Source organism: Tasmannia lanceolata, unplaced genomic scaffold (assembly GCF_043159265.1).
Source record: "Tasmannia lanceolata isolate RefF3 unplaced genomic scaffold, GAP_Taslan_0.1 ptg000013l, whole genome shotgun sequence".
Lineage (NCBI taxonomy): Eukaryota > Viridiplantae > Streptophyta > Magnoliopsida > Canellales > Winteraceae > Tasmannia > Tasmannia lanceolata.
In genome coordinates, this window is record NW_027518690.1 from 24822240 (window position 1) to 24845583 (window position 23344).

The following is a 23344-nucleotide window of genomic DNA, read 5'->3' on the forward strand; positions in this document are numbered from 1 at the left end:
CAATCGTGGCCGTTCGAGGAGTAGATCGAGCAGAGGCTAATATTATGGTCAGTCACAAAGGTATTTTTATGTCTTATATTTTTATTTAAATCACAATAAGATCATCTAGATCCTAGGTTCCTAGGTTAACGGGCAAAATCGATGAGAAAATTTTTGTTCTATGTGATTTCTAGTTCCGCTGCGCATAACGATTTCGCCTGAGGGTGAAAACCCTTTCAACAAGTTCGATGATGAGCTTTGCCAAAGCACACATGTTTCTTTGGAGCTACACCTTAGAAACGATGCTCTATTTCCTTAACCGAGTCTCAATTGGCTCAGTGCCTAGGATCCATATTGGATATGGACAGGTAGGAAATCCTCATTGAATCGTTTTAGAGGATATGTGATTTTTCCAGCCCATGTGGAAAGGTTAGGTACTGAAGATTGGAGACGAGGACTGAATGGTGTGTCTTTATTGGATATCCCATGGGGATAAAAGATTATAAACACGGGTGGGCAAAGTTTTGCAAACTGCAATGGTGCATCATGGAAAGAAGTATTCTTCTTAAATGCATGCAATTGGGAAAAGGTTGTCATAGTTGAGCAAACCTAAAAGTCCAATATACAAGACATATAAGGATAGTGAGCAGAAAATCACTTAATCTATTCTAACACTCTTATATAGTTATAGGTAGATCAGGCTGCTTGATAGATGTGTCTATCTGAGCGAAGATTAAAGTATGGTCTATGACGGGGTCGAGATGGGATCACCTAAGCTACAAGGAGGCAATGTAGGACATTGATGCGGACAAGTAACTTTATACGACCGAGATGGACTCTATGTATTCCTACTGTGTCTGAACTTTAATAAATCGACCGAAGGGATTGAAACCCAATGGATATGAGTGGATCTATAGGAGGAAGAAGGACCAAGATTGGAAAGGTGGAGACCTATAGGGCTAGGCTAATAGCAAGATGGCTATAGTCAAATGGCTGGCATTGACTATAAGGGAGCCTTTGGCCTATAGCCAGGCTACAGTTCATTAGGATCTTGTTGATGATAATAACGCACTAGGATTACAAGATCTGGCAGGTGGATATCAAAACCGCCTTCTTAAATGGAAACATTTAGGAAGATACATATGCTCTAACTTAAGAGTTTTGAGGTTGCCAAAAAGAGTAATCCAAAGGTGTGCAAGTTGCTGAAATCTATGGATCGAAGCAGATGTCTCGTAGTTGGAATCTCTGTTTTGGTGAAGTGGTCAAAGAGTTTGGCCTCACAAAATATGGAGAAGGCTTGTGTTTGCAAGTACGTTAGTGGTAGTGCTGTGATATATATTTTAGTGTTGTGTATAGATAATATCTTGAACATTGAGTTAGTATAGCGATATTGTTTTGTACAAGATTGTCTAATCACTTTGCCATGAAGGATTTGGGAATTCTACATTCTGGGACCTTAAAGTGTTTAGTGATTAGAAACAGAATGTCAGGGATATCTAATAAGAGTTGGACGGGATACTAGCTAGGTTCAATATGACAGATTCCTAGAAAAGGGTTAATTTCCTTTTGGTATGGAAATAAGCTTTCTAAGATGATGTCTTTTGGGACATCTGAGGAGGAGCAGATGATTAGCACCAGTCCCATATATCTGCTGTGGGCCATGTTGTGTGCAAAGCCGGATGTTTGTCACTCTGTGACTGAGGTCAACAGATTTTATTTTGACCCATGTCTTGAGCATTGTAATATATTTTCTAGTTCATTAAGATGACTAAGGATGATGAGATCATCACTGGATCAATCGACAAAGATGTTAATCTGATTTCAAAGGCATGAAACAATTTCATATTACATTTAACTAATCAGTTGAAGAAGTTTTTCAAGCAAGACACCATTTAGGACCCCACGACTGAGGTAGCGTATATCGCCGTATGAGATATGGTGAGAGAGAGGGAGGCAGTATGGCTGCAGGAGTTCTAGTACGAACTCGAAGTTGTTCACTTTGTTGGTAGGCCCATTACGCTGTAAGAGTACAACAAATGGGCAAAGTGCTCAAGGAAAGGAACTAAGATCTCAACCGAAGTGAAAGCACATCCTTCAATGGTATCTAACGATACCTGAGATCACCAACAAGGGTGATGTAGCTATAAATCAGAGTGCTTCAGAGGTTAACGTGGTGCATCCCTTCACCAAGTCCTTAGTCAAATGGATGTTTGACAAGAATCTGAGGGAATGGGTCTGCAATATATACATGGCTGGCTTTGAGGCCAAGTGGGAGATTGTTAGAGTTAGTGCCCTAAAAGCCAGTACATTTCGTATATCTTGTCACATTAAAATTAATAAAAGAAATATTTCATGACATTTATTGGGTATTAAGAATATGTAATGTGCTTATTATCTGGCACATATTTTTCCTTAGGTAGCAAAGTAGGAATACCATGCTCAAGGATTCACAGATCCTAAGGAGCGGAGAGATATGACATTCCAGTTCCTTGCAGTCCTTAAAAGTTCCTGGTTGGGGTCGAGATTTGGACATCTCCTCCTATACACAACCAGTACCAGTACCAGTCTTGTCTGCATGCACGTGTTGTGGAGTGGCTTATCTCAGTCACTTGTTTGGTGGACCCTAAGCAAGAAGAGTGGGTGCGACAATAGGAACTGAGCACTGAACAGGGTCACACTAGAATAGCCTTCGGACGGGAGTTCATAAGGCTATTCCTCTCTACATGTCCTTAGACCTGAGGTGTCATATTTGTCTGTGGGCCCGGCCTTGATTTTTAGTCTATCTAATCGTGGTCCTTCTAGAGATTACCAGAAGGTAGTATTAGAGTCTTGGACAAACCCACGAGGCTAATAGTGATACCCGACATGGAATTCTCTACCCGAACTATGGGGATATCATCTACAGTTTCGGTCAGAGTACTAGGTCTAGAAAATAGCTTGGCCAAGCGGATTTGATGAATGGTTTATCAAATGTTTTATTAAAACACTCGTATGCTTTTAAAATGATTTTTGCGGGCCCTTGACTGCTTGACTGGAAGGTATACCGTGAGTGAGCCCAGGGGATAATAGATGTCTACCCTCCATAGGACCAACTCAGTAGATGTGAGAATGGAGAAAGGACTTGCACATATAAGATGTATTATGAGTACGATGATTTGACTGTCATCTTCAGGCTTGATGGAGGCCATTGATCAAATGCAATTGTAGTAGTTGACTACGGAGCAAAATCGCAGTGGCCTTTTATTGGGTTCTACAGGTTGACTGTCAGATCCCTGCAATGATCCCACTCATAACTCAAATGACCCATTTATATCCTTTGGATTATAGGTCCCGCATTTACTAGATTCCACGGACGGACTAGATTCGTCGCATTTGATGCGAGGGAAAAGATTTACGTAGTTCCTTTGGTATACATATCGTAGGACGCATTTGGAATACCCAAAGAGTTAATTGTTAACTTAGGGGTATTTTGGGAATTGTAGAATATTCCGGGGGTAGCTGTCGCACCGGGCATTTCAGGGAAGATTGAAAATCTGCAAGCTGGGGAACCCCAAATCCCTAAGGACTCTAGAGGTAAGGCATTGTAGGTTGATAATAGTTCAGACGACTCTAGGAGTAGGGGATCATGCTCGGAAGAGTTTAATGACCTTTTATCGGTAGGGGATGTTTTTGGGATTACATATAAGGAAGATTTGGGGGCAACCAAAAAAATGTTCCTTGCAATGATAAGGAAGAACAAAAGGTCAGGGCTAAAGAAACTTGAAACAAGCCTGGAGTAGATGATTAAAACAAGCCTGGAATAGATGTTTAAATAGGTCTGATTGAGAGTTGGGCGTGGGTGTCCCCCCAGGTAAAGTGTTTAAGGAGTATGTGCAGAATTGCTTTAGCTGGTGACTTTGGTTGCAACTATTGGAGCTTCGCCGTTCGTGAATAGGGAGTAATCCCCCCCACTCGGGGTTTGTTTTGCTTAGAATTTTTGTGATGCTGGTCTTCGTCTAAGATTTTCATCTTCAATAGCCAAAGCTTGAGAGACTCGTTCTTTCGCTTATGTTATCCAGTTTGATTGCGCCAAACCAGATGTCTCCCTTGAAACTCTTTGATGAGCCTTCGATTTTCAGAGAATTTGGTTACTGATTCAGAATCTCGTTGCACTGGTGGTTTTCTTAAACTCCGGTTTTGTATAATCTCAAAGAAGTACTTAGGAAAAATAGAATTGTGCAGTCCAAAAAGGTACATGTTAAAGGGTTGAAGAAAGGAATGAACAATGCATAAAGGAAAGGTTTACGTATACAATAGAACCATGTATAGGTACAGAGATAAGGGTATCATATTAGAGGAAAGGAATAGCTGAGTTTTGTAATATTTTTTGTTTGCTTCTGAATTGGCTTCGGGTATGCCCGTGCCAATTCACCTTAATATTTTGTAATTGCAGGATGGGACCCCTGGTCCCGATTGCTATTTGAATATTAATGAAACTTGTCATCTTTTAAAAAAAAATTAACTAACAAGTGTGTATTTAGCTTATTGACCTGTTTTACTAAAACAGTCATAACTCACTAACCACTTAGCCAAATTGAGTGTGTAAATACTCATTGGAATTATCTTTCAAAGGGCTACAACTTCCTAGTTTATGACTTTCCAGATTCTTTCATTTAATTGTCCAAAAACGGGTTTGAAAATTGATCAGTAGTTTTGTAGCGGGAATGCACCTGCATTAGGGTGGGCTCCACATGTAAAAAGCCCAGCCCAAGCAAACCACGTTTTCCAAAGTTGGGAACATGCCAAATCCTAGTAGGAAACCTCCTTAGGTTAACACTATGTATTGGTTTCCAATACTCAAAGTCTATTTAACTAGTTTTCCCAATTTGAGTTAAATTGTGAGAGAAACTTTAGGAATTTTTAAAAGTAGGAAACCAACTCTATATAAATGATCATAGCATGTTTTTGGAACTAATAAAGGCTGGAAAATCCGTGCTCCCTCCTTGGAATAACATCCAAGACTATTTCTCTCTTCTACTCATAAGTTTTCTCTCTTAATCTCTTAGGTTTTCAATTTTAGTTCAATTTTTTTGAGAAAACCTAAAGCTACATCAAGAAAATTTAAATTCCCATCTAAAGGTACTGATATAGATCAGTACATATGTTTCAAGAAAAGTTCTTCAACTTCCTTCACGCAATTTGCAGGAATCCATCGGTTCAACTTGTGGGTCTGCGACGATGAGATCGATCGTGGCCGGTCGAGGAGTAGATCGAGCAGAGGCTGATATTACAGTCAGTCACAAAGGTACTTTTATGTCATATTTTTATTTAAATCACCATAAGATCATTTAGACCCTAGGTTCCTGGGTTAACGGGTGAAATCTAAGAGAAATTTTTTGTTCTATACTATTTCTAGTTCCGTTGCGCATAGCGATTTCGCCTGAGGGTGAAAACCTTTCCAACATTGGGATCTCCGATAATTTAGGATGAATGAGAGGGTGCAGATATGTGAGGTATTTGCAGCTAAGAATAGCCGGGATCGGCTTTGAAAATGGTGAAATTGGTCTTATGTAAAAGTGGTCTTTTTCTTCCTCTGAAAACATGAAACAGATTGGGGTCTTGGGTGCTGGCTATGAGTTTTAAAGATAACGAAAGGTTGTGAGGGTGGGAGTAATGGGCTATCAACACAGTAAGTGTATCACGTAAAGGGCTGAAGCTGATCGGTGCAAGGTTGGTTGATGGGTTGTTTTGGGATCTCCTATAATTTAGGATGAATGTGAGGCTGCAGATATGCGGGGTATCTGTAGCTAAGAACAGCCAGGATTGGCTTTGAAAATGGTGAAATTGGGTGTCTGTAAAAGAGTCAAGAATGGGTACTGGTTATGGTGTTTTTGAAGTTGGGTTGTGGCTGATGTTACTAGCTGGGAATAAGTAATGAACGGGGCTGGGAAATAAGGGAAAAACTTAGTTTATATTGAAACTTTGGGAGGTATTGGATGGACTTGGTTGGGGCTAAACTTGGGCTGATAAAAGGTGGTGGTGGGCCTGTTGAAGCAGGGAGGGTGGGATGAGAGAGATGGGAGTCAGTTTAGGGTCTGTTGAGATGAGGGACTGGAAGGCGTCGGGTATGGGAGTTAGGGTTTGTAGTTTGGGCTAGATGAAGAAGATGGCGAAGAGAAGGAAAGAGAGAATAGAGAGAAAGAGAAGCAAGGGGAGAGAGAATAGGGAGAGGAAAAGAGAGCTTGGATCTTTTGCTCTGATACCAAACTTGATGTGGCCCAGAATAGGAGAAATAAGAGAAAGAGGGGTAAAGAGAAGAAGAATAGAAGTAGGGAAGGGGACGAGATTAGAAGAAAGAAGAGAGAAGACAAGAAATTGGAGGAGAAGAAGAATAAGACTAAGAAGAAGATTTATATAGATGGAAAGTAGTAGAAGAAGAAAGTGAGGAGAATCACATAGGTGGAAAATGGATTAAATTACCTTAGAACAGTCTTCTTGGGAAACGATATACAGGTGTAAAGATTTTTCTGAGTTAATTGAAAACCAAGAGCCGCATTGAACCATCTTATGCAATTAAGGTGGAGGAATCGGTCTTCAATGGACTTCTTGCGAATGGCAGTGGGAAGAGGAATGCGGCGAGACTTTGCAAGGAATCAGTCTTCAACGGGGGTGAAATCTCCCTCCTGTGGAATCGAAAAATTCTCCCCGGTGACTGGATTTGTAGATTTTGTGATTATCACAATTTTAGAAAAAGAATTGAATGCAGAAGGTGTATGAAAAAATCAACGAGAAACCGGAGCAGAACCAAGAAGGTCACACTACATGAAGGTACGCCAACTCTTTGGCCTGAGAACGGAAGTATAGAAGCTGCGGAAGATCGCGGAACGAAGATGATTGAAGGAGGTGGATGACAGAATCAAATTATTACGAACGTGCTTAATCGCTAGAGTAAAAAGGGCCGAATGGGATCTTAAGGAAGTGTGGATTGGGCTCGGTGGTTCTGGGGTATTCCGGAACTGCCAGAGCTGTTCATCATCAGCAAAAGGGAGATATTATTTGGTTTTCAGACGGAAGAGCAAGCCACACGAATTTTTGATAAAGGAGCAAATGTCTATGGTAAATACTTATTGTCGTTTTACCCATGGAATGCATCTTTCAAAACGGGTGCGAAAGCAATATGGATTCGCTTTTTTGGTATTCCTATGCACGTATGGGCATCATACACAGTTGATTCTTTAGGGAGTCTATTTGGGACGGTGATGGAAGTGCGAATGGATGCAGATGACCCTAAAAATCTTGAGTATGCGAGCCGAAAGTCTTCACATCGTAATGGGCATTCTTAAGATTTGTGGTGAAACTGAAAGTTGAGGATAGATACTATAACATTGGAGTCACCGGCGAGTTTGGAGAAAACATTAAACTTCTGGTGAACACGTTTAGGGAAGTGGCTGATACCTATCCATTTGATTGCCGTGGTGGAATGAAGTTGAAAAAGGAAAAATTCACAAACGGACAAAAAGTGGCAGTCCCGGCTTGCGGGGAAAAGCCGGCCAGAGAGGGCATCTGGGAAGACGAAACATACATCGTTAGATCAACCCAATCAAGAACATAACGGTCCAATTTTGCAAAACTTTGATTGGTTGGCTGAGCGGAAATGTAAAGGAAAAGATCCAATCGTATTCGAGGCCGATGAAGATCGCAATGAGTATGGGACCGTTAAATCAAATTGGGGCCTTGGGCGGGAGATTGTGTTACTTTCCAGAAAGGCTACGAGTGAAAGCGACGTGTCATGTCCATCCGTGCCTGTCGTGCATGCGGATAAGGATAAGCACAATTTGGATATTCTGCGGAATATTCATATGATGGTGGTGGTGACAGCTCGCGTAAGTTGGATAAGGTTTAAGCTTGGTTAATCCGCTGGTCTTTAACAGATGGCAGGGAAAAAAAAAAAAAGGAAACGCATGCGGTTCAACCGATGGCGTGGCTATGAACAAACGGCACGCAAGCGCCACACTTCCCAAGACTGAAAAGATGAGAAGTGGACAGATGGAACTAATGAGATCTTTTCATCTAAAAAGGAAATTCAAAAACCACCGGAGGATGTGGAAAGATGACGGCCACGCAAGACGTATCATCTCTGATATGAAATATCATGGATTCCTCAAGAAACACAAGGCAGTATTGATTCTATCCTGAAGGAAGCCATAAATCAGGTGATTACCAGAACAATCATGCCATCACCCGTAAAAGGATCGTGGCGGAACGAGGATTCACTTAGCAAGGATGAGATTGTTAATGAATTCTTAGCGCTGAAATGGTAGAAACAAGAAAAAAGTCTCTCCAACGACACCAATTCAACGCAGTTGCAGACATGCAACATTCTCGTTCTTTTTGAGTCGGGATCGAGGGATTTCGGTTCTAGAACCATGTTTTCAAATTTCGGTTTCGGAATGCATTTCGGTCCACACCGACACCAAAATTTGGGCCGAAATCCAACAAAATCAAGTTAAAGTATATTTTATCTCGTACAAAATTTCGGCCGAAATTACCCAAATTTCTGTAATTTTGGCTGAAATTTTGGGAAAATATTCAATAATTATCTAAAATCTAGATTTTTGGGTGAAATCCCAAAAATTTTGTACAAATTTTGGGAGGCAAAATTTCGGCTGAAATAAACTACTGTTTCGGATATTACCGATTTCGGTTTCAGTCTCAAACAAAACCCGAAATTTTGGATTTCGGTCGAAATTTAAAACCATGCCTGGAACTCACCTCACACCTATTGAAGATGGGTTCTCGGAGGTTATTGAACTCACGCAAGAATTGGAAACTCATCGGAACGTCTCGGATTTGGTATCGAAGGACGATACTTTGGAGAGGGACCTTAGAGGAAAGGTGGAATCATGTCTTAGGTGCAACATGGGGTTGATTCGGAAAAAAGCCGTTCAGGAGGATGAGTTTGAAAAAATGTTGGAAATGGGAAAAAATTTGGGGATTGAGTATAAAGAAGATATAACGAAGACGGAGAAAATGCTATTGAAAATTGAGGAAAGAGATAGGATCCCTACATCTGCTCTTAAAAAAACGGTAAAGGGGTCAAGGGAGCTGAAGGGGTTGCTCTGCTCTAGACTCGGGTAGGGGAAGGCTAGGTATCTTTTAACAATTTATGATGAAGATAATCTTTTGGAACATTAGGAGACTGGGATCAGACAGGAAGAAATTGGTGGTAAAAGATTTATGTCATCATCGGCAGACGGATGTTGTGGCTATCATTGAATCAAAGATGGAAGGCGTTTCTGACAGAACGATAGATGAGGTTTGGGGAAGATCAAACCAACAATGGGTAGCCAAGGATGCTAGGGGTTTTGCTGGGAGTATTGTAGCAATTTGGAAGGAAAATTTATTTTTGATGAAGGAATCCTCTGTCATGGAGCACACAATATCAATTCGATTCAATCACAGATCTTCAAACTCCCGATGGTTACTATTGTCTATGGCCCGCCGCTGTCCTAGGAAAGGAATTCGTTATGGCCGGATTTAAAAAGCATCAGAGATTAGTGGTTAGGCCCGTGGATTATTGGCGGTGATTTCAATTCCATTCAATTCCCACAAGAAAAAAGTCGATTCGGAAGATGTTTTATTTTTTTTTGAAATGGTGATTTTTTTTTTTGAAATGGAAGATTTACTACCAGTATGCGTAATTTCTCTGAGTTCATTCAAGAAGGTGAACTGATTGACTTACCATTGGAGGGGGCCAAATTCACCTAGACAAATAACCAGGGGTGCTTGGTTTTAAGCAGGTTGGATCGCTTCTTAATCTCTAAAGAGTGGGATGAACTCTTTACATTAATAAGTAAGCGCGCTTTGCCTAGACTGATTTTCGATCACAACCCGATCCTATTGGAATTATCCTAGAATTTCATAGGGCCATGACCGTTCAAGTTGGATATGGCTTGGTGTGAATCGCCCGAGTTTTGCTCGAAGATCAAAGACTGGTGGAATGAGGAATACTTTTACGGTAGAAAAGGGAATGTCTTCTACCTAAAGCTTAAGGCACTCAAGATGAAGATTAAAGAATGGGTAAAGTAGGAGAAGGTCTCCAAGGAGCTTAGAAAAACTGAGGTTCTTGATGGACTGTCTGCCATCGAGGCCAAAGAAGAGTGAAGGCTTAGTGGAGGATGATCACCAAAAGCGAATGGCATTGAAAGTCGAATACGAAGAGATAATTAGAAGAGATGAAATTAGTTGGTGCCAGAAATCCAGAGCTGAATGGCTCAAGGAAGGCGACAAGAACACCCGTTTCTTCCACAAGATGGTGAACGCGACTCGGAGGATGAATTGCATAAACAACCTTATGATTAACTGTTCTTTGATTGAAGATAGAGCTATTATCTCTGACACCATTGTCGATTACTATCAGCACCTATACTCAAGCGAGCATAACTGGCGGCCAAAGCTTGGTGGCTATGATTTGGCCGGCACTTCGAATTTATTGCCGACTCACGTGTCCTGCCGTGTTCGACACGACACGCGTGTCCACATGTGTCTATACTCCTTTGGACACTTTTACTTGTATTGCTGGAAGTGTTAGACTTAATGTGGGTGTGTGGACATGTTTTTGTACAGTGTCAAAGTGTGAGATTCTGTTTTTTTATTGAATATTGTGTTTACCTTATTTAGACTGCTCGTATCCTTATCGAAACTGGACACACGAATCCATATCCACAAATCATGATTACATATACTTTCTATTTTAGCCGTGTCCTCGTTTCTAAAGTTTGGGGGTTTGCTGTGTCTGGCGACACTCGTGTTCGTGTCCACAAATCATAGCTTGGTGGACTAGATTTCAAAATGATTAGTCAACAGAGGAGGGATTGGCTCGAGAAAGATTTCTCCTTGGAAGAAGTTGAAGAGGTACTGTCTTCTCTGAAAAAAAGATTAGACACCCGGTTCGGATGGTTTTCCCATGGCTTTCTACCATCGTTTCTGGGATACAATCAAAGTGTTATGAATGAATTCCACGAGGGGGGTGTCTTAAACAAGGAAAGGTAATACCACTTTCATTATGCTGATACCCAAAAAATGAGGGTGCGGGTTGAGCTGAAGGATTGCTGACCCATCAGCCTTGTTCATAGCTTGTAAAAACTACTATCCAAGATACTGGCTTGGAGGCTGTGTGGTAATTGGAGATGTAATTTCTAAATTTCAGGGTGCTTTTGTAAAAGAGTGCCAGATCCTGGGTGGAGTACTAATTGCAAACGAAATCCTAGACATAATGAAGCGCGAGGAGAGCTGTGGCATTCTTGCGCGCGTTGATCTTTATAATGCCTACGATCATGTAGATTGTAATGTCCTGGAGTATATCCTTGTCCGAATTGGCTTCGGTGTTAAATGGAGAGGTTGGATGAACAAGTGCTTATCCACGGCAACGTTTTCTATTATCATTAATGGATCACCTTTAGGTTTTTTGCTAGTTCCAAGGGATTACGACAAGGGGACCCCCTTTGTCCTTACCTCTTCATTGTGGTGGTTAAAGCACTCAGCTTGTTAATATCTAAAGCAGAACGGTGCAGGTACTTGCAAGGGCAAAAACCGAGTCGAAACTCAAATCTGATATCCTACCTCCAATTTGCCGATGACGCTGTGCTATTCTTATCTGATAGCAAAGAACAAGTAATAAATATGAGACGGCTTTTTAGATGGTTCGAGTTGTCATATGGCTTAAAAATCAATTTCTGAAAGAGTGTTGTTGCTGGTATCAATTTGGAGGAATCTTCTGTTCAAGGGTATGCTGAAATCCTTGGGTGCAAGAAGGCAAATCTTCCCATCAACTACCTCGGCCTACCACTCGGATTTAGGGTCCCTAAAGCTTCTCTGTGGGATCCGGTGGTGGAGAGACTTGAACGAAAACTGTCAACATGGAAAAAAGAGGGGAAGTGATATATCTGCCCCTTGTCATTACTTGGGACACCCACCTGCAGTATATGTTGACAATCAAATCCGTTGAATCCTTCCCATGTGAAGTACAACAGCCCCTTTGTAGTCATAATTCAACGAATTTGATTGCCAACGTATACTGCAGGTCGGTATCCCAAGTAATGAAAAGGGGTAGATATATCACTTCCCAAAAAGAAATATCCATTTTTCAGGGGAAGAATAACACTTATCAAGGCTGCCCTCTCAAATATGCCTGTCTATTTCATGTTGCTATATAAGGTACCGGTCAAGATTGCCAATACGTTGGCTGTCATAATTCAACGGATTTGATTGCCAACGTATACTGCAGGTGAGTGTCCCAAGTAATGAAAAAGGGGTGGATATATCACTTCCCAAAAAGAAATATCCATTTTTCAGGGGAAGAATAACACTCATCAAGGCTGCCCTCTCAAATATGCCCGTCTATTTCATGTCGCTATATAAGATACCGGTCAAGATTGCCAAGCGTATCGAGAAAATGCAGCGGGATTTCTTATGGGAAGGCAAAGAATGTGAAAAAAGATCCAAGCATCTGCTGAGATGGGACAAAGTCTGTAACTCGAAGAAAAGAGGGGGTCTTGGCATTGGCATGATCAAACTCAGAAAAGTAGGCACTGTGGCATCACATAATTGGCGACAAGTAGGGTAGGGACTGGGGGATTGGTCGTGCCATAATTTAGCGCCTGGCAAGGGTTCAGCTGTGTGGAAATCCATAAATTCCACGCGTGAAAAATTCCACCAACATTCGGTTCAAGGCCGGAAAAGGGGAAAATATTCGTTTCTGGATTGACCATTGGGTGAGAGATAAACCTCTGCGATTTATATTTGGACCTTTTCTGACTTGCCTCGCAGAGGTGAGGATTGCTGATTACCTGACTAGGGGTGCGAACTATGGACCAAATTTCTGGGACATTCGTCTTCGTCGGCACCTAAAGAGGAGGAAATCATGCATTTCAGTGGCTTTCTACAGCTTCTTTCCTCCCGGTACTTATCTCCAAATGTGGAGGATTGTTGGGTATGGACTCCTGACCCCGATGGTGGCTTCTCCGTCAGATCTTTTTCCTCTAAACTTAATGTGGGCAGCGGATATATCTCGCGTCGTGCACGTGTCTGACGTCAGATTGCCCCTCTCCGCGTTGCAGCTTTCGCATGGACCGCAGCCCATCGCGGTATTAACACTTGCAAGCGATTAATGAAACATGGATTTCATCTTGCATGCAGGTGTGTTTTATGCCTCCAGGATTGCGAAACTCTAGATCACCTTATTACTTCATTGCTCTTTCGCTTACTCAGTACGGATGGGCATTCTCAAAATTTTCGGGATCTGTTGGGTTCTTCAAAGGAAAATTCAGAGTCGTAATTGACTGAGGCGACGCCTTCTATGGATGTCTGGGTAAAGCATTGTGGCAGTTTGTCCCTTACGCTATCATCTGGCAGATCTAGATGGAAAGAAATAACTGAATTTTCAACGGTGCGCAAAGAACTCGACACCATGTTGTGCTCGACATTAAACTAAGATTTGATCGCTTGGGCGAAGGCTAAGGACAGCATGCCTTACTCGATGAGCGATATACTGAGATGTTGAATTGCGGTGTTAACGGAAAAGAAATCTCGCCTGTGCATATCTCCAAGATGGACCCCTCCTCCGGAAGGGTGGTTCAAACTGAATTTTGATGTGAGCTCTATGGGCAACTCTGGGAGGGCAGTTTTGGGTGGGGTAATCTGTAATGATGAGGGCAATGTTATTATGACTTACTCTGCCCCTGCTGGGGGGGGGGGGGGTGTGTGATGCTAATGAAGCCGAGGCATCTGCGTTACTGTTTGGATTGCTGTGGTACGCTAATCACAATTTGGGGCTTCTCATAGTTGAGGGGGACTCGGGGAATGCTATCGCGTGGGCCGTGAATCAGTGTGGTGGGCCATGGCTCCTCCATAATATCATTGATGAAATCCGGTATCTTGTACGCGTGATCCAGCCACAGCTGATGCATAAGCGTAGGTCCGCTAATAATATGGCGGATGGTCTAGCAAAGGTGGGGTGGGCCTTTCGGATGCAGTGGTGGAGGTCCATGCCACTTTGGAGGAAATCTTACAATATTCTTTGTAATCGAATTGGCTTTTGGGCCGATTTTGGGTGAGCTTTTGTAGCAAGGGGGACATCTTGTGCCTTTCTGTAATTGCTATCTTTATGGAATAAATTATTGTCAAAAAGGGCGGCCCAATGCTCGAGGCTGCCGCCATTGCAGGGTCTGGGGAGGGCTAGATTTACGCAACCTTACCCCTGCTTTGTAGAGAGGTTGTTTCCGTGACAATAATTAATTATGGAATAAATTATTGTTACCTCTTAGGAAAAAAAAGAAGAAAAAGGGTAGAAGAAGAGGAATATGGAATAATCTTGTTCTCAATTCATTAATTCATGATCAATCTCTAAAAACCCTAATACATGAGGGCCTTATATAGGCCAATGAAATAATTGAAATAACATGGAAAATAAAAGCCCAAAAAACTAAAACATGAAAATAAAAATACTAGAAATAAAATGACATCGAAATAAAAATCCTAAATCTTCTAATTGGTAAATATGCCACTTATTGGTCCTACCATACACATCACTTGTGCTTATCCACATAGTTCTTGTACTTTGGATGGCTCACTTCAAATTTCTGGTGCACATGTTCATTTATCTCTCCGATGTGTCTCCCCATCTCTTTTGCATAATCACTAACCTTTCCCACAGTCAGCAGTGACACCAGATCAAGGGGACTGTTGGGGTTCCTCTCATAACACACTTTCAATGGACTCTTCCCTGTAGATCTATTGCTTGAAGAGTTTTAAGCACACTCTGAGTGAGGTAGCCCTAGATGCCACCATCTTTTCTAACTATCAAAAGTGCTTCCCAAATGATTTCCAAGGCTAAGATTTACCACCTTTATCCGTCCATCCATTTGGAGTTGATATGCCCTGCTATATTGTAGTTGTGCGCCCATTCTTCTCGACAAAGTTCTCCAAAAGTGATTGAAACACCTGGTCCCAATCTGATGTGATCGTCTTTGGTACCCGATGTAACTGCACGTCCTCCTTAAAATATAGGTTGGCGACATGTGAAACATCAACTGTCTTTGTACATGCAAGAAAATGCATCTTGGAGAATCGAACAATAGATAACAAAGATAGAGTCTCTATCTTGTTGTGTTTGTGGAAGACCTAAGATGAAGTCCATGGCTCCGCGCTAGCAAAGAAATGTACAACCCAGTAAATTGGCTTTGACCCTTCTCTACATGGCATATGTCGCCATTCTGCAAGTTGAGTAATGCCCCTACACATCATTGCTCAATAATGCTTCTCTTTGACCAAAAACACAAAATCAGGAAGGTTGGCATCTTCCCTGTGTTTTTTCTTTTTATGTTGTTGATTTTTGGTTTTCTTTTCCTTCTCTTTTGCTTTGGTGTAGCTTGACCACCTTGGCCATGGAGTTTTTCCGGTACTTTTAATTATCATCATCATTCGAAAAAAGAAGAAGCTTCTCTTCAACCTAGGCAATGGCCTTGTACTTACCAAAGTGTAATGCTAGGCCTCCTCCATGTATGCTCTCCCTCTCTCTCTCTCTCTCTCTCTCTCTCTATATATATATATATATATATATATATATATATATATATATATATATAAGAACAAGTCAGAATGCATAACCTACTTTGCAGAGATACCCATCCTGCACCTGATGGTCATCAACTGCTCCATGTTGGCACTGCATCCAGATCGTATAAAAATCCATGTCCTCTACTTATAGCTTTAGCACAATGTCAAAACCCGATAACTTTGGAAGACATAGAGCTCAATATCACAACTCTGTTGATCAAAGCATCAACAACTTTGTTTCAACTCCCGTCTTATGTCTATTTATATGCTTCGGTGCCTCATGATATGAAAATAAAAGGGAAGTGATATTTACGCCCCTTTTCATCACCAGGGACACCCAGCGCCAGTGTACGTGGCAATCAAGGCCACTGGATTCTTCTGAGGTCCCAAATTATCTCCTGAAGAGGTAAAATAGTGGAATAGAACTCAAAGTAACAAGAAAAAATACCTAGACCTTATGGTGGAAGAAAATCAAAGAAAGTAATCTGATCTATGCGTAATATTTCCCTGGCCAAATGATCCGCTTCACCGTTAGTGTACCACCGCACATGTCTAGCAACAATCTTAACCATCCTCAGCAAATAAAAAACCTCCTCCAAATAATTAGCAAACCTCCAAGGAAAACTATTCCCATTCATTTGAGAAGCAAAGTTTTCTTGCTTCTTTTGATCTCTGTCCAAATGCATGTTTGTTGTATGTGATTTATAGAATGGAGTTTTGCTTAAATTAGCTTTTGCCTTAGTCATTCATTGCAAAAAAGGAATATCTTTTTGGCTGTTGGGGTAATGTTTAGCTTACATCCTTGTTTTCTGAAGCAGCAAAATTGCACTTACCTCTCACAAATCTCTCTCTCTCTCTCTCTCTCTCTCTCTCTCTCTCTCTCTCTCTCAAGTATTTCCTTTTCCAATAAACAGAATTAAGTTGATGTTCTTGCAAACTCAATATTTGAGGGTGTAACACAGTTATAGAAATTTACCTTGGGGAAGGAACAAACTGTTCCTTTTCTAATCTGGAGATGCTGACGTCGATCTGTGGCTGGGCTCGGTTGATGTTTTTCTGTTACGTGCCTAATTGGTCGTAACGGAAATAAACAAAGAGAAAATAGAAAGAGAAGGGAAGGGAGGTTGATTCGAGGCAACCGGACCTCCTAGTGGTTCAAATCGAGAGGAACCATGACTCTCCTACAAAGTTTCCTTTGCTGTAGAATTCTTTTCTTATTCATTCCATTGAAATACAAACTTAAATAGAAGCATAAAGGTAGTTTTACATCACTACCCCACTAACCCACTTACATAACACATAGGAAATAACTAACATCCACAACCTTAAACCCATAACCACATAATTAATAACCACAATCTAACTAACCCCACTAACATGCACATATCATTTTCTTACTCTAGGAGTCTCCTGCTGACATATTTTAAAGAAGGTTTAAAAATTTCTTAACCAACTGATTTTAGCAATAACATTTGCTTAACCTTAGAAAGTTGAACCTTAATTCGTTTTTCTCAGAATACAGTTCTTATTCTTTGTTTCTTTCTATTTATCAGAGGCTCTTATTTCTTTCCGATTGAAAGTTTGAGAGCTTTCTTAGTTTATGAAGCTGTTTGACTGATCCTCTGTTTCAAATCTCTTTTTGCAGGTTTATGGTCCTGAGGCTACAATGACTGGAATTTGCAAGCAAGCAATTGGCTGTCATGTCTGTTACATGAGTTTTCTTCATTCTGTCTTGTTCTTCTTGGCTTCTATGGTTCCAGTTATTTGTTTTTTTTTTTCCTTTTTGCGTCAAGAAATTAGTTGAACTTGATACTGCTGTTCCTTTAATGAAGGCTGAGTTGCTGTAAGAACTGAAACATTTCTCTTCCGTGTTTTTTTTTTTTTGTTGAAAAGTATCAATTTTATTAAACGTACCAATGCTCTCCTTTGCCGTGATGGGTTGGAACGTTCTGTAAACCTTATAGGTAGAGGTTTCGAGGATTGGTGCGGGCAATTAAAAAACAATGTTATTAAACTTGCAAAAAAAGGGGCTACAATTCTTGGGACAAGATGTCACGCCAATAATAACAGCGGCTATGCAAAGCCCTTCCTCAATTTTTTGTACTAATCTAACCCTCAGACTAGGGTCTAATAGACATACATAATTACAAGTAAAATTTATCCCTCTATTCCAAACCACGGACTGATGCGGACCCGACCATTTGCACAGCTTAGCGAGGGAGAGGAATTCCTCAAGGATCTGCTTTGCTATTTTCAAAAAATTGTTTTCAAAACTTGTCAATGAGAGATTTCTGCTCGAGGACCTTACAAGAAGAGTATTTGGTGATAGATACCCTAGGACCCAAGGAACTTGTACCCTATTGTTAGTCATCTCTTGTCAAAATGTGATTGTCTCTTTTGCCTTGGCATTCTTATGCTTCGCATCCTCTGCAAGACACCCCATTTTTTCCAAAACCAGACTAATGATAATTTGGCGTGATGATGATTCCAATGATGAATCCATGTTTAAGGGTAATGCGTATCCCTGTGATAATGAATCTTCAGCATGAGAGTTTCTCAATTCAAAATCTTTGCTTGATCTCAAATATTATCCAAACTCAGCACAAATTTGACTCAAACCAGTTTGCAATTCTAGCCCTGAGCTTGCATACCTGAGATTTCCGATATTGAGCTAAAAAACTAGCAAAATAGTAGAAACCTCGCCAGTTCTGAGCCCAGTCAACATTTGTTCTAAATTTCATACAATTTATTGTGTTTGAAAATAATTTCTTGCATATCCAAAATGTACAAAATTTCAGAAGTTTGATGGAATTTGTTTTGTATGAAATTTGTATCCGTATACCCCCAAAGTATATGAAATCTGTATACGAAATCCCAATCGTACGAAAACTAGATCTGTAATCACTTTTTGAAATTTGTATGGGAATTTCCCCCTTATTTGTGCTTATAAATAGGTCCTACTTTTATTCATTCAAGGACTTTTGAAAATTTTAAGATTTCTTTTTTTATTTTCACTCAATTTCTTTTCAAAATTCGGAGAATTCTTTCTCTTTTAAAAGAAAGGAGAGGAGGATCTCGCTCGAACCGATTGGAATCCAACCGGAAAATTCACCGGAGAGATTTCATTGGGAGATCAAGGTTCTAAATGCCTTGTCTGATCCCCTCATTCAAATTCTCCGTCGAATTGGTCAAGAAGATTGATTGAGGAATTTGAGCGTCGCCAAAAGTTCGTCGGAATTCTCGCTGGAGCACACCGCAAACTCACCGAATTCTCTTCAAAATAGGTTTTTCAAATTGATTTTGATTTATTTTCTATACCTATTTTGAGTTAAGCAAGATAGAGGGAGAACCTAGGGAATTAGAGATTATAACCATAATTCTCAAGGTTTTCTCCGAAATCTAGTAAATCTAGCTTTGGATTTTCATATTTTAGCTAAATCTTAGTTTGAAATTTAGTTACAATGAGATCTAGAGGTGGATCTTGAGAGTTAGGTCATAATTTCGAAGTTCCTCAAAGATTACTCAATGTAACTTTAAATTTAGGTAATCTAGTAGAACTTAGGTTTTAATAATCGCTAATAATCATATTAGATCATGGATCTCGAAATTTCTAGAGAATTACACAAATTCTCAGAATCTCTAGAATTTCCTATGAATACATTTTTAATTTTCGTATTATTCAATTACGTAAGAAAAATTATGAAAATTAAAGATTTGTACGAAAAATTCAGTTTTCTGGAAAATATTTCAAATTCAAAATTGCATGAAATTTTGTACGAAATGATGTTCTATTATGTACGAAATTAAAGAATAGAATTGATTCTTTACGAAATTTCAGAACAGAGGGATATTTAAGTAGATTCTTTCAAAATTTGTAGATCTGATTCATAAGACCAGGGTTCCCTGGGTGTGAGTGGGTCCTAACAACTTCCACTTGCGTAACCTAGCACTACCTAATGCTTTGGTTAGATCTAAGCCTTCTCCAGAGTCAATTAAGGGACCTAGGCCCATCCCTAGGTGGTGACTCTACGATCCTTATCAGATTTGGTTTTGATGAGGATCTTAATTTGATTTTCTAAAAGGTTTGCACAAAACTTTGGGATTTCAAATTATTTAAAAAACAAGATACTAAAAGAAATAAATCTGTGAAACTTTTTGGGTGCTACAACTCCTAACATATTATCCATCACTCCCTTAAGACATAATATGAGTTGAGGGAGTAGTCTTTAGCTTTGGAGATCCTTCGGTACCGACCTTTAATAGGTCGTCAATCGAACGTGGTGAGACTCGTCAAAGTGAAATTTGGAGGCACGAAGTGCATCCTTGGCGTATCCGAGCTTCTAAGAGATTCCATAATAATTTAGGCGAGTCTGTCTGTCGGGAGAAGTCGTTATTAAGCTCGGTACTGCACTTATTCTCTATTTCGACCGCCTTTGGTCGAATGATGGCTTTTCGTAAAATGATGGTTGTCACGCGCGAAAGGAAGTTTCATTTCAAATTATTTTTCAGTATTTATGGCACAATAATGGGCAGTTTTATCGAAGACCAACAAGAGATTGCCATGTGTGGCCTGTTTCCAAAGCGGACGAGACGTTTCCCGCTGATATCCTTTCACTTTCTATAAAACCCTTTTTAAAAGAGCATTTTTTCACTTCTTTACATTTTACTCTCACCGGTCATTTCTTCCTCCTCCGGTATATTTTTCCCTTTTCCGGTTACTGGCTCATTACCTCCATCGGTTGTTCTTCATTTTCTCTGTTTGAGCAAATCTTTATTTTGACGGTGAACTCTAGCCGGCAAACTAGGAAACTAAGAGTTTTATGGCGCTGTGGTGATTCTGAAGCTTTTCTTGCTGGCGAGTTTCCTAGTTTTGAGGAACAAAGAGTTTTTTCATCAACCTCACTTTAAGGCTTTTTCATGCCGATTTGAAGGCATTTCCAATCGGCCAATGCTTTCTGGGGTCTTTTCAATATCCGACGAGAGCTCTTCCTCTCTCTCTGGTGAGTTTTTCTTTATTTTCCATGTCGTTTTTCTCTTTACCGGTTTCCTCCGTCATGTCGGAGACAAGTGATTCCTAAAATCCAGCGGAGAGTGACGTACATATTTGGGAACCAGATTCTCCCCTTGAAGTTAGAACAGAAGACGGAGTTAGAGACGAGACGAGTGGGAGTGAGCCCAAAGTTAGGATGAAGCGAACCAGAAGAGGGCTTGTAAGAACAAGAGGACGTATGAGCATTCTGAGGCTACCGAGAGTGCGACTCCACCTAAGGATTCGCCAACCTACGGTATGGTCAGTGACTAGTTGGAAAGACTTAGAACCCAAGAGCAAACTTTGGCCGAGGAAACAAGTCAACAACCGAGTTATTCGAACCATTTATGGGGGCTAGCGAACCGTTCCGTCCGACCGAAGTTACGTCTTCGGTGTGCACCTTGACACCGGACGACCTTTTCGAAAATTTGGACCAGGTATAAGATTCCCCCGGAGTGCAGACTCCGACTTCCTACACCCACCGAGCGAGCTTGTGAGAGCATGGTGGAGGGTGAGACAACCTCTTATCTCGAGACTTTCGGCGGCTGGATTTGATTTCCCCTCCTACCAATTTTTCCTGCTGCCCTAGAGTTTTGCGGGGTGACTCCGACCCAGCTATTCCCAAATAGTTGGAAAAATCTTTTGGCCTAAGTTGCGAAAAGTAAGCTTAAGAAAGTCGACATTCTTCACCGATGTTTTACCCTGAACGAGAACGAGAGCTGGTTGAACTTAACCCATCGTCGGGGAGTTCGGATAGGAGACAAGACCTCTTCTTCCATTAAGAAGTGGAAAAATGAATTTTTCTTCATTAAACCCCCGAAATTTATAAAGTGGGGATTTCCCTTCGACTAAAGAAATTTAGATCTTTAACTCTCTCTTAAACCAAAACATGCTTTAAATAACATTGAATGAATATTGCATATTACCTTTTTTTATTGAATCCTCCAAAATCTCTTTCCCTTACTTGAATTATGCACCTACTCATGTAGGGCCACACATATGGGTCGACCACTAAAGTGGCCGAACCACATGGGTAATCCCTTTGTCGGCCTCCTCCATACATGCCCGAAATCCAATGGGCTTTGTGGGCTTTTAATTCTTTGAACTAGGTGTAAACACCCCATTTTGACTGAACTCCATTAACCATGTTTGATTGAAAATCCTATCAAATAGGTGAATTAGAGTCCCAAATTTATCCATAGAGTAGATTAGGGTCTCAAGTAGATCCTTTAAAATTTTGTCGAAATCTGTCGAGGTTTGCTTAGCAAACGAGCGAGGTGGGTAGTGTAGTGTAAAATAGTGTAGCAGAAGGGGGTGATTTATCCAGTTTAGGGGTAGTCCAGTTGGTGTATATCGTAGCAGAGGGTTGTCCCTGGGTAACTTAAAGGGACACGAATTTATTAGTTATGTTTTACTAATCATTTTCTTGTGGACCACCCAACTCATTCAGTGGCAAGTTAAAATACACATGGGAGGGCTGTCCAGTCAACAAAAGGGGTTTACAAATTTCACACAACACCTATAAAAGGAAGAGTCTCTTCATTTTCGTGAGAATTAGAGTTACTAGATATTTTTAGAGTGAGAGAGTGAGATTTCTAGTGAGAGAAAATAGATCTAGAGTTTTTCCTCAAAACCCTAACCATTCTCCGGCAAAATTATCTTCTCCGGTTAGTTTTTCGGTTAATTTCTTGCTGGAATAGTTGTTATTCACCGCAATCTGTTCATTACTTCCTTCATATTCGTGCTATTTCTATAATTTTTTTTCATAACAATTGTTGAAACCTTATTTTCACCTTCTTTTTCCTAATTCCAAATCCTAAATCTTGTGGCTTCTTCTTCTTCGTTTGTTCTCCATTCTCCGAACCTTTTCCGGCAATATTTTCCTGCCGATCACCTGCAAAACTCGGATTTTAAGCAAATTTTGGTGTTCAAGAGAAATCTGCAGGTTCTAAGACTTAGACTCAAGGAAATAAACAAGAAACTTGTGAAGGAAAGGAGTTTAGAAGTGTCGATCTAAGAAAGAGGAAATCAGGTATGGCTTCTCTTTAATTTTATTATTTAGAGCTGCATTGTGATGTTTGACATGATTCAAGATTTTGTTGTCTGTTATTGCATGTCCTAAAATTCCGTGGAATTTCTCATTAATTAAAATTGATGAATATGGATGTTACTTCATTTTATAACTTGCTGATCTATCTCGAGTGTTTTATTTTGAACTTCTTAAATGTAAGATCTGTGAACATTGTAGTATGTAATTTTAGGACAAAGAAGAGATCTCATTTTTTTAGGGGTTGACATCTGCCTTGTTATTACGAATTTCAAAAATATTTGTTTTCATAATTTCCTTAATCAAAGTTCTGATGGTAAAATGATTTGCTTTCAAAATATCCATAGCTATTAGTTTTGTGTCATCTGGAAATGTTTTTCAAGGTTATTCTCATGAGATATAATTCTATTCAGCAGAAGGATTATTTTAGTGATAGATATATCATTTCCTGGGGAGCCCAGGTTCAATTTGTGTGCTAATCTCAAATAATTAGAATGGCTTGGGGTCCCTGTATTAGTCAAATATGTATTGAGGTTGTTATGTTGGAAAATTTTATTTGAAGCTAATCATGATGGAAAAGACAACAAGAATTGGTGTCAACCTGATTGTATTTGTCTTAAGGTTGTGTATGTTTTGTGCTTGAGCATGGTCAGTTAAGGTTTGATTTCAAGTTCATTTCTGCACAGGATTTGAAA

The 23344-nt window shown here is 40.3% G+C and overlaps 1 long non-coding RNA gene across 1 annotated transcript in view; it reads left to right on the forward strand.

Annotated features, from left to right (window-relative positions):
- The window catches only part of LOC143889970 (uncharacterized), a 43157-nt gene extending 25671 nt beyond the window's left edge, over positions 1-17486 (forward strand). The window contains exon 3 of the long non-coding RNA XR_013255068.1: positions 17219-17486. This is a non-coding gene — a long non-coding RNA (uncharacterized LOC143889970). The remainder of the gene's footprint in view (positions 1-17218) is intronic.
- The last annotated feature ends 5858 nt before the right edge of the window (positions 17487-23344 follow it).